The sequence below is a fragment of the Megascapheus bottae genome, chromosome 1, assembly GCF_031878675.1.
Source record: "Megascapheus bottae isolate mThoBot1 chromosome 1, mThoBot2.hap1, whole genome shotgun sequence".
Classification (NCBI taxonomy): Eukaryota; Metazoa; Chordata; class Mammalia; order Rodentia; family Geomyidae; genus Megascapheus; species Megascapheus bottae.
Genome location: NC_143509.1, coordinates 69,088,261 through 69,103,668, shown reverse-complemented (window position 1 = coordinate 69,103,668; position 15,408 = coordinate 69,088,261).

Sequence of the window (15,408 nt, the reverse complement as noted above, 5' to 3'; positions counted from 1 at the left end):
TTCCAGAGGTATCATGTGCCTTCATGCTAATACACACACACACACACACACACACACACACACACCACTGCAATGTGAGTGGTTTATATCATGATGACTTGCCTCTGTCACCAGACTTTCCCTGGGGGCTAGCTGGGTGTCTCGCAATAATCAGTAGACCATTGGGTTGATTAGACTTCTCCAGAATGTCATGTTCACCCAGAATCTCACAATGCAGTTTCACTTGGAAATAGGAAATATTCAGACTGTAATTAGTTCTGTTATATCATCCTAGATTAGGGAATATGCTTATAAACAGAGACAACAGAAACACAGACACAAAGATACAGAGGGAGAGACAGTATGACAGAGACCAGGAAGTAGTGTCACACAGGCAAGGAACATTAACAATTCCTGGTGACTACCAGAAGCTAAGAAAAATCAAAAAAAGATTCTCCCCCTCTTCTCTCCCCACCCCCTCTCAATCTCTATTGAGAGTGTCCTGCTAACACCTTAATTTCAGGTTTCCAGCCTCCAGAACTATAAACCAGTAACTTTCTGTTATTCTAAGTCACCCAGTTTGTGGTAATTTGTTATGGAAGCCTAAGAGACACATAGTAATGCTTTACTAACATTTACAAAATACAAATGTGCCTCTTCCCAGATAAGCCTCTACTCTAGGTCTTCAAAACTAACCACAACAACTGGCCCTGGAGAATCAATGCAAAGAGTTTTGAGATCAAATCCCTGGCCTACTGAGTTGTTAAATGTGGTTCCCAATGTATTTGTTATCCTCTCCAAATATTTGCATTTTAAAAAGATATTTAGTCATTCAATATTCATGGATCCATTTACTCATATAATGGTTTCCCAAGAGTGCTCTGAGCATCAAGCATGGTGACAGGTCAGCCAGAGTACTCTTTGAGGACATTGGAGCAGCTTTCTCTCAATGGTCTGCACCTACTCAGCTCAAAAAAATGTGCTGAATACCCTTCTGGTAGAATATAAATGAGATGTATGCCTTATTGAAGAAAAGCATGCTCTGTCTGGAAAATGTATGCTGTATGTAAGCACACTTTGAGTGGCTATAAACAAGAAAGAAGAGGATAAGTAACCAGTCACACAACCAGTCAGGCAGGCTTAGGCTCAACCATACTGGAGAATCCCAACATATCAGGTGGCTTTGATTCTAACTGCCTACATTCTTATGCTTCCCCTCTTTTAAAAGTTCATTTTCCTGTCTGTCATGTATAGTAACTATTTCTTCCCATTTGTCTTCTCTTCATATTCTATATTCTCTCATTAGATTTTTGTTTGCGTCTGGTTCTATTGGCTTCAGTTACCATCCAATATACAATGATGTTTCCCAATCTCTTACTCTAAACAAATATTTCTTCTATTTCCCTTTAGAAGACCCACAAAACACCTCGAATCCAGCATCTCAAAAACTCAATCCATTGGTTTCACCAGCAAGCCTGTTTTATCACTATTTATTGCTTTATTTATGTGAGAGGCTGTTGTGTAAGGCGCTTCATAACGATCACATTGTGCTTCAGAGAACCCAAATTCTAGGAGTTCTGGTTTGAATGTATGTCTCCCTCAGAGTTACTGTTGAATGCTTAGTCTCTTGGTGGTGGGACTATTTTAGGAGGAAGTAGATCATTAGGGATCGTCTTTGGTGCTATTACCTTATCCTGGGCCCCGCCCCTCTTCACTAACTTTCCTCTTGCATTCAAGCCACCACGTGGGTAAGCCTCTCCACCACAGGTTCCCACTGTAATGATGTTTTTGCCCATAAAGCCAAGAGAGCATGGACTGAACTCCTTACATAAACCCTTCCTTCCTTATGCCGCTTTATGTTGTGTTCTGTACTAACACTGAAAAAGAAATCTAAGTAACACACTCTGATTTTGTGAATATACTTTTACCATTCATTCATAAGTAAAGCTGCATTTTTTTAGAGCCACTGTAATTACCTTGCTAATCTCTATTATAAATAACAGGAAGCAATCTAAATTTCTTATACTAGAGTTATACTTGTTTAATGATGACAGCACCTCCATAGGGCAAAGTAATTTTAATAAAATCATGTTCTGGATCAATTATTTATAATCTAAAACTATTTATGATTTAATATAAAATTTAATTCTATAATAAAATTTAATATTAAAATGATACAGAATGCGATAATGATTTTTGTTCCAATAACAAAATATGAATAGAACAAACATTATTGCAGATTGACAACATTTACCTTTATTCTATCTTGAAATTCACACCAAAAGGAAAATTTCATGAAGGAAATAAATTAGCTGAAGATGGCAGCCCTAGACATGAAGTTGAGGGACTGAGAATGTGACCTAGCAGTACAGTGGTTGGCTAGCATACATGAAGTCCCGAGTTCAATTTCTTGGTACCACATACACAAACAAAGCCAGAGGTGGTGTTGTGGCTCAAGTGGAAGAGCACTAGTTTTGAAAAACCCCAAGGACAGTGCCTAGGCCCTGAGTTCAAGCCCCAGGATTGGCAAAAAAAAAAAAAAAAAGTGAAGTCAGGGAAGACCTCTCAAAAACACCCAGAAAGCACACTTGAGATGGGAAAATTTTGTTATGTAGAGGCATAATCTGATTTATCTTTGTATTTCTGATTATGACAAGAAGATTTCTTGGAGGTTAGCAAGAATAACAACAAAAGGGGAAGCTACATTTATTTGTCCATGTGACAGAGGGTGCAATTTAGGGAAAAAATGTTGAGATTTTTTTCTAAAGAAAGACATATAGTTCAGTGGAAATGTTTGATGATATGTTGATACAGCTTGACATATGTTGATATATTTTAGAGGCATGTTTTGATGATATTTGAAGCCACATCAGATATGTTTTTGGTGATCTACCTTATTTAAGCAATAGGACTTGGAAGTTAAGTAAGAGAAATCAGGAATGTTTTTAGCATTAGCAGAGTGGAAAACATTGTACCATTTAATAGGATGATATTTGTATTGCTAGGTATATACCAAGATTTAGTTTGATGAGGGCAGAGATATATTTTAAAATTGCATAGACATAAAAACCTATGACTCTATAGACATAATGTTTTATTTCATAAATTAATATGTTTCTATGACATACAAATCCTTAGCCTAATTTTGATTAAGTTCTAAATACTAAGTCCCACTGATTGTAAATAGAGATTCCCTCCATGAACACTTGTTTGTTAAATTTGTCATTTAAAATATGATGTAAAAATCAATGTTAATAAATTCTTTAATAAAAAATTGCATCTCTCGTTCTTATGTCTTAATGTATACACTACAAATTGCCTGCCAAATATCATTTGTTTAAAAGATTTGAAAGGACATTCCTACTTGTACTACACATTCATGGTTTTAAAAGGAAAGTTTAAAAATATTTTAACCAAATCTCCCTCATTATTTCATAAAGAAAACACACTCTTACAAGGAGATGAACTGATTTGCAAAAGCTCTAAGGCTTCTAGTAGCAAATGGATCTCTTCATTGACCTCTGCTTCCTAGAACCAAAGTTCAGAAGATTCAGAGAGGTGGACATGGTGATGCTGCCTAAGCCTTAGGAGTTGGAACTGTCAAGAAAAGGTACTTCTCAGGTGACACGAGTCATCACGACATAGTGACACACACACACACACACACACACACACACACACACACACACACACTCCAGAGGTGGTTAACAGTATACAGATCAAGGAGGAACATCAGAGTTGTAATTTCAAAGCCTGGGTTCAGGACCCCATTATCAAGCTAACAGGTATTGTCAGCAAAGGGTATCACACTGCATAATAAACAAATGTTTGCGGGTTTGAGGCTCAGTCTTCAGAAGTGACCTTAGGTATTATAAAGGTTGCTGAAACTCCCCGGAGGTTAAAGGGAAGAGGGATTATTAAGAGAGCGAGGGAGCAAACCTCCAGCCTCACAAAATGGAGTCCAGCAGAGCAACAGAGATTATGGCAAGAGGAGAGAGATTACAATAGGGGAAGGGAGTGTGTCTACGGTGGAACCTCAGGTGACCTCGGAGGACCGGGAATACCTCAGAGGATGGGGGCCTCCCACTGCCTCCAGACATGCCAGTTTCTAGGGTTACAGGTGCAGGGTGAGGACTTCTAGGGGGCATGGGAGGGGAAAGGAGCCATTTCTCCCAGGCAGACTTAGCAGGTACTGGCCAGAGGCAGTGGCCATTGTGAGTGGGTAGGTCATGTTATACCTCTTCATACTCAGGAAGGGGATCAGTAATGGCTCCGCCTCTTACTCCATCCTCTACCTGAGTAAGTTTATCCCAGTATTCATGGGAAATTGAAAGGAAGAAGAATTGGCTTCATGTGGAAATGGCTCAAGTGAATTTTCTGCTAACACTACACCTAGCAACTTGAGTTGCTCGTAAAAAAATAAATAAATAAGTGTTGCTGGATGTAGTGATAGACGTAAGAACTTCTCAAATTCACAGTAAATCTGGCTATGTAGTTTTCTCAGCAAAGCCAAAAGAAAAAGGAAAGAAAACAAAGACCCTGTCTCAAACAACAACAAAGATGTGCGTTAGCATTTATAGGCAAATGTGTGGGACAAATCATTCCAATTACACAGAGATAAATGATAAATATAATTGTGTATGTGTATTTAATTTCCCCTCAAAATAAAGTTCTCGCCATTGAATGGTAAGATACATGTTTTTTCATCTGGCTTTTCATCATCATTTTCCAAATGTAAAAATGATGCCTTAGAAGCTAGGTGCCAGTGGCTCAAACCTGTAATACTAGCTATTCATAAGGCTAGTATGATCTGAGCTATTCATAAAGCTAGCTAAGGTAGGAAGTTACTATGAGACTCTTTGTTTTTTTTTTTTTTTTTGCCAGTCCTGGGCTTGGGCTCAGGGCCTGAGCACTGTCCTTGGGTTTTCTCAAGGCTAGAGCTCTACCACTTGAGCCTCAGCACCACTTCCAGCTTTTTTCTATGTATGTGGTACCGGGGAATCGACACCGGGTCTTCTTGCATGCTAGGCAATCACTTTAACCACTAGGCCAAACTCCCGGCCTACTATGAGACTCTTATTCCTAATTAATGACCAAAAAGCCAAAAGTAGGGGCTGGGAGTTTGGCCTAGTGGTAGAGTGCTTGCCTAGCATGCACGAATACCTGGGTTCAATTCCTCGGTACCACATACATAGAAAAAAAGCCGGAAGTGGTGCTGAGGCTCAAGTGGTAGAGCTCTAGCCTTGAGAAAGTCCAAGGACAGTGCTCAGGCCCTGAGCCCAACCCCAAGCCTGGCAAAGAAAAAAAAGCCAAAAGTAGAGCTGTGGTTCAGGCTCTGAGTTTACACCCCAGTATTGGCATGGTAGAAAAAACACATATACAATTTTACTGGGAAAAAAATGTATTTTTTACCCCCAAGGCATGGAGTGCCATAGAAAGTTTAATATAGTTAGTTGAAAAACTTTTCAAGCTTCAGTCATGCCAGGTTACTCAATAATTTACATCTTAGTCACTTAACTAATAAATTCATACTATGGTTTATTATACATTAACTGCAGGAGCAATGCTGATTTTAACATGATTCTCAGTAACAATAAGCTCTTGCTGGGGTTTGAATATGTCACCTCGAAAATTTAAATGTGTCCATAAGAAAGTATTAACATGTGAGTCCTGAAAGAAATAATCAGGTCATGAATCTTAAATGGGATTAAGGTCCTTATAGAAGAGTTTTCACATTATGTCCAGCTCAGTTAGCTCTTCTGCCATCTCTGTGTGGAGACTGCATTCCTCCTTACTGGATGGTGCAGAAATAAGGCCCCATTGAGAAAAGCAGAACGTAGTCCTTACTAAATAACCGAACCTATGGAGTCTTCATCTTCGATTCCTCAGCCTCAAATTATAAGAAATAAATTCATTTTCTATACAAAGTATCCAGTCTGTAGTATTTTGTTACAGAAGGACAAACAGACCAAGACAGTGGTGTAGTTATATGCATGTAATGTGGTACCTGTACCCCCATGCCAGCATTTCTAGATAAGTCGTAGTAAAATCAATATAATCCATGCAGTAAGGTTGCACCAAATGGTGGTCGTTGATTTCTAAGATCTTAGATTTATGTTAGTGACAAGCTTTCAATCCACTTTTTAAAAATGCTAACAGCCATTTATATTATTAGCAAAATATCTTTCTTAAAAGTTTTCCAAATGCTACCCTTTTCATACAAAAAAAATAGGCTCTTTCTTTTTCAGGAGAGAGGGAAATTTTACAATAATACATGGCATGAGTCATGGAAAGAGCTTGAATAAATTGTAGACACGTTGCTATTGAGTCACCATGAATGATACAAGACCACTTGAATACTAATGAAGCTCAATCCTTTATGATCATAAAGGAATAAAAATACTATTTTATTTTACAAAGTTCCATTTCAATTTTGCCCTACAAGAAACACTGAGACTAGATGCCATCAGTTTTTATGCATAAGGAAGATTTGTTCCCTAAGAAGCTAAGTGGGATGCTGCATCTTCAGCAGAGAACTGGAAGCATAATATGACCTTGAATGTATTATTTCTCCCTGTCCAAAAAGTATTTTTTCTTTCACAACAATAGGCAAAATATTAGATTAAATAAAACAAACTGGCCCAATTGTAACTCACATAGTCCAGGATCTCTGATTCTAAAGATTTTAAGCAATATGAGTAACAGGGTTTGATAGGTACATTGGAATGCTTGTGATTCATTATATAATTTAAGTGCCCATCTGTGCAGCTTGGTAAAGCCATCATTGATGAAAATATCAGCTGCCCAGCTGTTTTCTCTGCTCCATAGAGGTCATGAGGCTTGCTTCTCTGGCTAACACCACCACTCTAACCACCCTACCTTCTGTCACAAGGACCCTTCGTTTCCATCTTCTGGGAAAGCAAGGGCAGCCACACTAGCCCTTAATTTTGAAGAAGTTCCCAGTTATTTTCTAGGCTAGTTGTCATTTAATGATCCATGACATAGATTAAAGAAATCATTATCACTGTGCCTCATCTCCCAGATAGCCAGCCTGGGACAAAGAGGCCTAGTCTCCTAGGTTAAATTTCTGACCCCTTACATTTGCCTTTTAACCCTTCAAAAGGGAAATGGGGGACCGGGAACATAGAGTTGTAGAGTACCCTTGGTTTTGAACAAAGGGGGTGGGAATTAGGCAGCATCCAAAACAGGCAGCACACTATTACCTTCTGTACTCTGTATTAGGGTTGTCAAGGGAGCAAAATGATTTAGATATACAGATATACAAGAGGAGGCTTATTAAGAGAATTAGCTCACACAATTATGGAAGCTGAGGAGTCTCACGATAGGTCATCTGTGGGCTGGAGACTTTAGGCTGTTGGGAATGTGGGTCAATCCAAGTCTAAGTCCTCAGAACCAGGAAACGAAGTGTGGTTCTCAGTCCAAGTCCAAAGGTCTGAGAACTTGAGGAGATAACTTTGTGTAAGTCCAGTAATCCAAAAATCCTAGAGATCTTAGAATTCTGATATCCAAGGACAGGAGAAGGACAGAGCTGTATACCAACTCCTCAGATAAATAGATTTGCCTTTCCTCTGTTTTTTTCTTTTTCTGTGGGCTTTTGTTAATTGGAAAATGCTCATCTGCATTGACAACCGATATTACTCAGTCAGTACACTCAGACCCATATGCTAGTTTCCTCTGAAAAAACACTGGTTTGTAGGTATTCCTTAATGTAGTCAAGTTGACACTTAAACATTCATCATCATACCTTGATCTTCCAGGAGCGATTTAGCACATTGTCTATTTTTTGTGGCCCTCTGGCTATTGAGAACCATGGTGAGTCTAACAACTAAAGCAGAAAGTAGCAATACGTCCTATCTTCCTTTTAATATGATTCACTTGAGCCATATGGACCTTAGCAACTGCTTTGCTAACCTCTTCAATGAAATAGCTACCAACTAAGTATAAGGTGGTATGGGAAGTATAAATAAGAGATGAACAAGATTTGAACAAGAAAATGAGTCCTACTAGTTAAGTAGAACTAGAAGAAAGAATTGCAGATATATAAGATGTTGATTTAATATGCCACAGACTCAACAGAGATGGGCAAGAAGGAATAAGTCACTAATACTAATAGATTTCCTTATCTTGACCTTTGGCCTTTTAACTCAATGATATAATCAGGCTGTCATGTTTAATTTGTCACTTGATTGGAGAGAGGGAATAATAAGTAGGAAGTAGTTCAAAATTGTGCACTAACTTTAAGAATCATTTGTTTCTAATATAGGGTCCTTTTCAATGTCAACATCTCAGGAAAAGCTCCAATTATCCTATTCAGTTTTGGATACTGAATTTTACCCTATAATTGTGAATGAGCACAGGGCTTTTGGAACAACTATTAAATACTATGCATTCAAGACAGGTCTTACATACTAGGTAAATAATCAGTACTTCTTCAACATTGAAATTCATTCTTAGTAATCACATGAATTGTTAATGATAAAGGCTCTAGTAACTCATTCATAAAATACATATTTACCAGCGATGTGGAAATTTGAGTAAACACAAGCAACCATAAGATAGCTAGATTTTATTTGAGGACCTATTATTTTAGAGAGAATTATCCAGTTCTAGATGTTTCTCATCAAATTTCTCCGTAGCCTATCACAATAAAACAAATTATACCTGAATACAGCTTTGCAATTTGCAAAGAATGTTACAGTCATTTGATCATTATACCTTCAATGCCAAAGAAGCTAACATTCACCTTTGTAGAAAATGGGACGATGACCAAGAAAGTCAGTGATATAGCTAGTGTCACCCTCCAAATCCTAACTTCATTCAACTCTATCCAGAGACATTTTATGATTTGTCATCTTCAGCTCAGGCATGCTTGTCACCTGAACACTAAATTCTTATGTGGGCAATTATGAATCATAAATGTGTGAGTAATATCAATACAATTAATTAAAATTAAGTAACTTTTTAATTACTTATTCTTTCTTGCCTAGTTTTATGCACAGAATGATTCAAAGCAAAATTCTTAGCATGATAACGAAATAAATGTGTGTCCCTAAACTAGGAATTTCTTTGTGCTCAGTGTGCTGAAATTACATCCAGTCTTGATATACAAACTGTGTATATAAGGAAGCAAGAAAACTGCTATAGGCCTAACTATGACCTGCCTCCCCTAAGTTAGTATGTCCTTATCCCTGTTGCCTATGGATGTGACTATAATTTGAGGTATGATCTTAAAGAAGTGATAAAATTCCAGTGAGACCATTAACTGGATTCTAATCTGAAATAACTTGAGTACTTATAAGAGGAGAAAATTCGGACACTGAGCATATGAACAAAGGACCATCCATATAAAGACACAGATAAGGAGCACATTTGAGAGAGACATCAGAAGAAAACAACTTCTTTGACATTTTTGTCTCAGATTTCCATCCTTAAAATTGCAAGCAATTTTTTTTACTGTTTTTTTACTTATTCTGATACTGTGTCATAATAGCCTTAGTAAATTAATAGAATAGTTAAGTTTTAGTTGCTTACATAAGTGAATTAATATAACTCAATTTTTAATATAACTCATGGGTATCAAAATGCCATTACTCTCAATTTTCAAAAAATCATATGTATATATGTCAATTTTGAATATATGTTTGTTTTGAATACAGACATCATTCACTTGCCATCATATTCAATCACATACAAGTCAAAGTGACATACATAGTATAGTGTTAGTGTTATAGGTTGGATTGGTAGTCAAGTTTCCTGGGTATCAATTCTACATGTAATATATGGATTTTCATTCAAGTGGTTGAATTTATACCAGACATTAAGAATAGATGAGGTTCTTATAAGAAATAGTTAAGGCATAAGACAAACAAGAGACCAAGCAAAAACCCTAAGGGACACCAAACATGAAAATTTGGCTAAAGCAGAAAGGGAGAAATCAAATCACATTAGTTTCTGAATGAGAGAAATGGCTGAAGGACAAATGTATGGTTAGAATAGAGTGTGAGGATAAGCTGGGCATGTCTGGTAGATTCAGTTCTGAAAGGGCGACCTATTAGGTAGCCAAATGTTCTATCCCATGCCTACCTTAGGCAGTTATTCTTTCCCAGAATTCCCAGGGAGATATATATTTCTCCATGTGGTAATGCTGGTCCCAGAACCACATGGAGGGGCTTGAGTCATTGTCCTCATCCTAGACACAAAAGATAGACTATTTAGTGTAATTTTCTCAATCTTAGTGTAAGGAGCTTTACAAAATTCTGATATCCAAGTTAAACCAATTAAAGCTGATTTGTGGTGAGATGCCAGGCAACAATATTTTTCTAAAATCTTCCAGATAAGCCCAATAGGTAGCCAAATGTGAGACCTACTATTACAGATAGTAAGTCTTGGTTTCTCTGCTTGTGGTAGACTTCTTAAGTGATTCTTACTAAGCAGCCCATGAGAAACATTTAATCCTTAACACTGACATGGCTGTCTTCTATTTCTGGTTCTCCAATTCCCTAAGAAAAAACAAATATAGGCCATCTTGTTTCTCTTCGCTTTCATACTAAGTACAATATCCTCTTGCAGCTGTTTACTTCTGATTTGACAAGATACTATATATTATGTCATATTATTATTAATATTGTACAATAATGTATAATATTATTAATATAATATATTATATTGTATATAATACGATATATATAATGCAACATAGGGCTGAGTCCTATGCCACATTATGGCTGTTTACTGCTTATACTAAGAAGCAGTAAGTTTAGCAAGTGTGCTGGGAATCAGATTATGGGCCAAATTTTAATGGGATAGTTTTTCAGCTAGAGACAGTGGTCCTAAAAAAATTAATTTAGCAGACTAGAAAAATCAATATATATTTTAAAGATATAGAGAAAAAGAACAATGAGGCAGAAAATTATGAAAGATGGTGAAAAGAAGGAACAATTAAAGTTGACCAATAGATTAGATATATGAGAAGGTTGGGAACTGAAATTCTGATTCTGAGATTATTAGCCTGAATAAGAGAGAAGTTATAGACATGGAGAAATGACTAGAAAAGGCTAAATATTTTTAACAAAGAAAATACAGAAAGGAAGAAGATTAAACTATGTTTCAGACTTGCCTGAGAATTTTTGACATGTAGAAAGTAAGGCTAGTAGAGTCCTATTAACACAAACAGCATGGTAGTAGCATTAAAAACAGACGCATAGACCAACAGAGCAGATTAAAAGAACTAAAAATAAACTCATGCAGCTCTAACCATCTGATTTTCAACAAAGATGCCAAAAACATATGCTAAAGAACACAGCTCATAGTGCTGCAAAAACTGAATATTCACATGTAGAACATTGAACAGATCCTTATCTCTCACACTGTATTTTGAATTTTAATTCAACTTGAAAATAAATCAAATACCTTAAAGAAAGATATGAAACTCTGAAATTTCTAGAGGAAAACATAAAGGAAACATGTTAAGACGGAGGCATGAGCAAACCTTTTCTTAACATATTTCCAAAGCTCAGAAAATAATGGCAAGAACTGATAAATAGAATTGTATCACATTGCAAAACTTATACATATTCTGAGATATGTCTAAAGGAAACAATTAACAGTGATGTATCAGCCTGTAGACTGAGAAGCAAATCTGTGCCCGCTCTTCATTTGACAGAAGATTAATCCAGAATACCTTAAGAACTCAAAAAATTTAACACCAACAATAATTATAATAATCCAACCACTAACTGGATAAATAAACTGAACAGATGCTTTTCAAAAGGAGTATAAATGGCTAATAAATAGTTTTAAAGCCACAAAGTATTTTTGGCCTCCAGGGAAATGCAAATCAAAACTACAGTAAGATTTCATCTCACCCCCATCAAAATGGCTATTTTCCAGAAAAAAAAAATTTGTGGCAAAAATGCAGGGGAAAAAATAATCTTTGTTTATTGTTGATGTGAATATAAACTATTCCAGTCACTGTGGAAATCAGTATGGAGGTTTCTTTAAAAACAAAGATTCTGCTAATTTATTCCTACGTGCATATATGAAGGAATTAAAGGAGATACCCAAACACCATTATTGCAACACTATTCATAATCACCATGTGCAAACAGTCTAGGTACTCAGCAGTACAGAAATCAATAAAGAAAAATTGGGTACATGATTGAGTATTATATTATATATCCATAGGGAAGAACAAAATCGTGTCCTTTTTAGGAAAATGAATGGAACTGGAAATTATCATATTGAGTGAATTAAGACAGAGTCAGAAAAACAATACTACATATTTCCTCCCATATGCAGGCTGCATAGAGGGGAAAAGAAGGCATAAATGTAAAAGAGAAAGGAGTAGGTGGATAAGAAAGGGTGATGGAGAATAAACATGTTCCAAGTACATTATATGCATATATAAACTTTTCCCAATGAAACCCATTATTTTGTACAATGAATAAAACAAATTTAAAAAAAAAGGAAAAATATAGAAGAAAGTAAGGCTGGTCTAAAGACAGAAATTTTCTGCCAAAGAATCTCAATTGCAGCCGGGTGTGGTGGCTCACGACTGTAATCCTAGATACTCAGGAGGCGACTGTAATCCTAGATACTCAGGAGGCTGAGATCTGAGGATCAAGGTTCAAAGCCAGCCAGGACCTAAGACTCTTACCTCCAATTAACCCCTAGAAAACAGGAAGTGGGGGTTGGCTCAAGGGTAGGATGGTGGCCTTGAGCTGAAGAGCTCAGGGACAACGCCTAGGCCGAGTTCAAGCCCCATGACCCACAAAAAAAAAAAAAAAAGAAAGAAAGAAAAGAAAAGAAAAAAGAATCTCAATTGTATCCATACAAGTGTATTAGGAGTTGCCGAGAACGTAGTATACTAGTAATATACTGCTAGCCTGGCATGCACCAAGCCCTGGGTTCAATTCCTTAGTACCACACACACAGAAATGGAAGGAAAAAGGAAATACCTGTCAGTAAATGGCTGACAAGTACCGAGACAAGAGATTTAATAACCATTCATTACATATCAATGGTCAGAGCCATCCCTGGTTTTCTCTTGCTTGCAGTTTAAAATTAGCTCACTTGCTAGCATGTGAGAGGTCCTTGCATCTGAGAGAGCAAGTTCCACTCTTACAGGCCTGGTAAGAAAAGGCCTTTGTAAGTTGCTCTCATAAACTTTTGTTCATTTCCTCTCCCAATTGTATGTTGTACACTACACAAGTAATTTTTTGTATGCCAAGAGGTCTCCCCACCCCAGTAAATGACTTGTGAAACTTACATACTAAGGGAAAAAAGAAGAGATGAATTAATAAGATTAACCATGAAGAGTTAAACTGAAACTGGACAGCTATCATTGGCAGCAGGCCAGATCAATGCAGCATTGGCAAGTTTAAGAGAAGATTAAGGTGACCAGGAAAGCTGGGGAGAAAGTGGGGAATGAAAAAAATGGTATGTTTTGAGTGTGGAGTTCAGGTATTCAGTCAACATTTTTGCTAACTGTCTAGCTTTGGGTAGGACACTTGAGGTCTACAAAAAATATGTACAGATCACAAGAACATCTTCATAAATATTCTTTCAGCCAATACTTACAGTCCTATGAATATTATTATCTCCATTTTAGAGATCTAAAATCAGAAGGACATAGAGCTTAAATGTTTTGGCCAGAATGATATAAGGAGTAAATAGAAACCTCTAGACCATTAAGTTCAGTACATTCCACCGAATGCTAATTTTTGAAAAGGTACATCATAGTAAAATATAGTAAATATTACACAGTAGGACAGAGTTGGCTAATTTCATTCCCCTAGAAAAGGAAATTATATCCCATCCAACATTTTAGTTGCTGGAAATATCAGCCTATACTTCTATCGATGATATTATCATTATAGAACTGAGCAAAATATGTGGCCAACATTTCAGGCAAATAAAAATAAAACCAAATATACTTTTAAAGTATATATGTATATATATATGGGCTGTTTACACAGAGGCACTGTTTAGCATATATAAGATTAAGTCATCAGTAGCTATTCTAATATTTTCAGGATTGTAAATTTATTCCTTATAAATTAACCAAGTCAGGCACAGGTAGTTCATACAAGTAATCCTAGCTACGCGGGAGACTGAGATCTTAGGATCATGGTTTGAAGCCAGCCAAAGCAGGAAAGTCCATGAGACTTAGCCACCCGAAAACCAGAAGTAGTGCTGTGACTCAAAGAAAAGAAAGAATGAAAGAAAGGAAGGAAGAAAGAAAGAAAGGAAGGAAGGAAGGAAGGAAGGAAGGAAGGAAGGAAGGAAGGAAGGAAGAAAGAAAGAAAGAAAAAAAGAAGGAAGGAAGAAAGAAAGAAAGAAAGAAGGAAGGAAAGAAAGAAACAAGCAAGCCAAGAATATCAATAGTTTATGACTGGGGTTTGAGCCACTGGTAATTTTGACGCCTGTTTTTGTTTTGTTGGCTTATATTTATGGAGCTAGGGATCAAATCCAGGCTCTTGTGCATGCTAGGCAGGCATTCTACTTCTAACAACATTCCTAGCCCAATTTTGACATTGTAGAGCACTTTTATTGATACCATGGAGAAAGCCCATATACAGCATGTTCTCTAAGCCCCTACAAATCTGGAATGTTTGTTCACCAGCTCTGTTGTTAACATGTTGTGTGGCCTTGAGGAAAGTGTCGGGGACATTCTCCCCCTCCTTGAATTCTTAGTGTAAGAATGTGCCTGCATCTTGTAATTAGGTCACTAAGCAACACATGCCTGCTTGCGTTGATATGCAAACATCCTACCACCTGGCCTCTACTCCGAGCAAACATCCTACTACCGGACCCCCTACCCCGAGCAGTTCCTACACCCCAACCCCCTCCTGCCTCTCCTGAAGAGGCATAATATAAACCCCTGTGTGAAAAATAAAATTTGCAGCTTGATCAGAACGCTTGTCTTGCTGCCTTCTTCGTGTCTCCAATCCCTTTCATTCTTTCCTCTAGGTTCTTGGCCCTAGTTGACATCCCGCTGGATGGGACAGGAAAGGGCATTTATCTCTGTGTCTAAGTTTCTTCAACTTTACATGAATAACTTCCTCCCTCACTAGCTTGCTTGAACATTAAATATGAAAGCGTAATGAAGCATCTAATAAAGAATCTGGTCTTTTAAAAATATTAGTATTTTAAGAGACTTGCAAATATTTACTGGGTTTCATATTTCTACTAACAACATGCACACAAAAATGTACATATACAAACCAAAACAAAAACTCCTTCATATCTATTTCTAGTCAACATTAAACAGTGGACAGTCTGCTGGTACTTCTATATCTTGTTCACAACCAGAAACTTGGTAGGGATCCAATAAATGCTAGCTGAATTAAACTACAATCAAATTACTCTGCCCCCCAGGATTTCAAGGATTTAGAGAAGCCCACCACA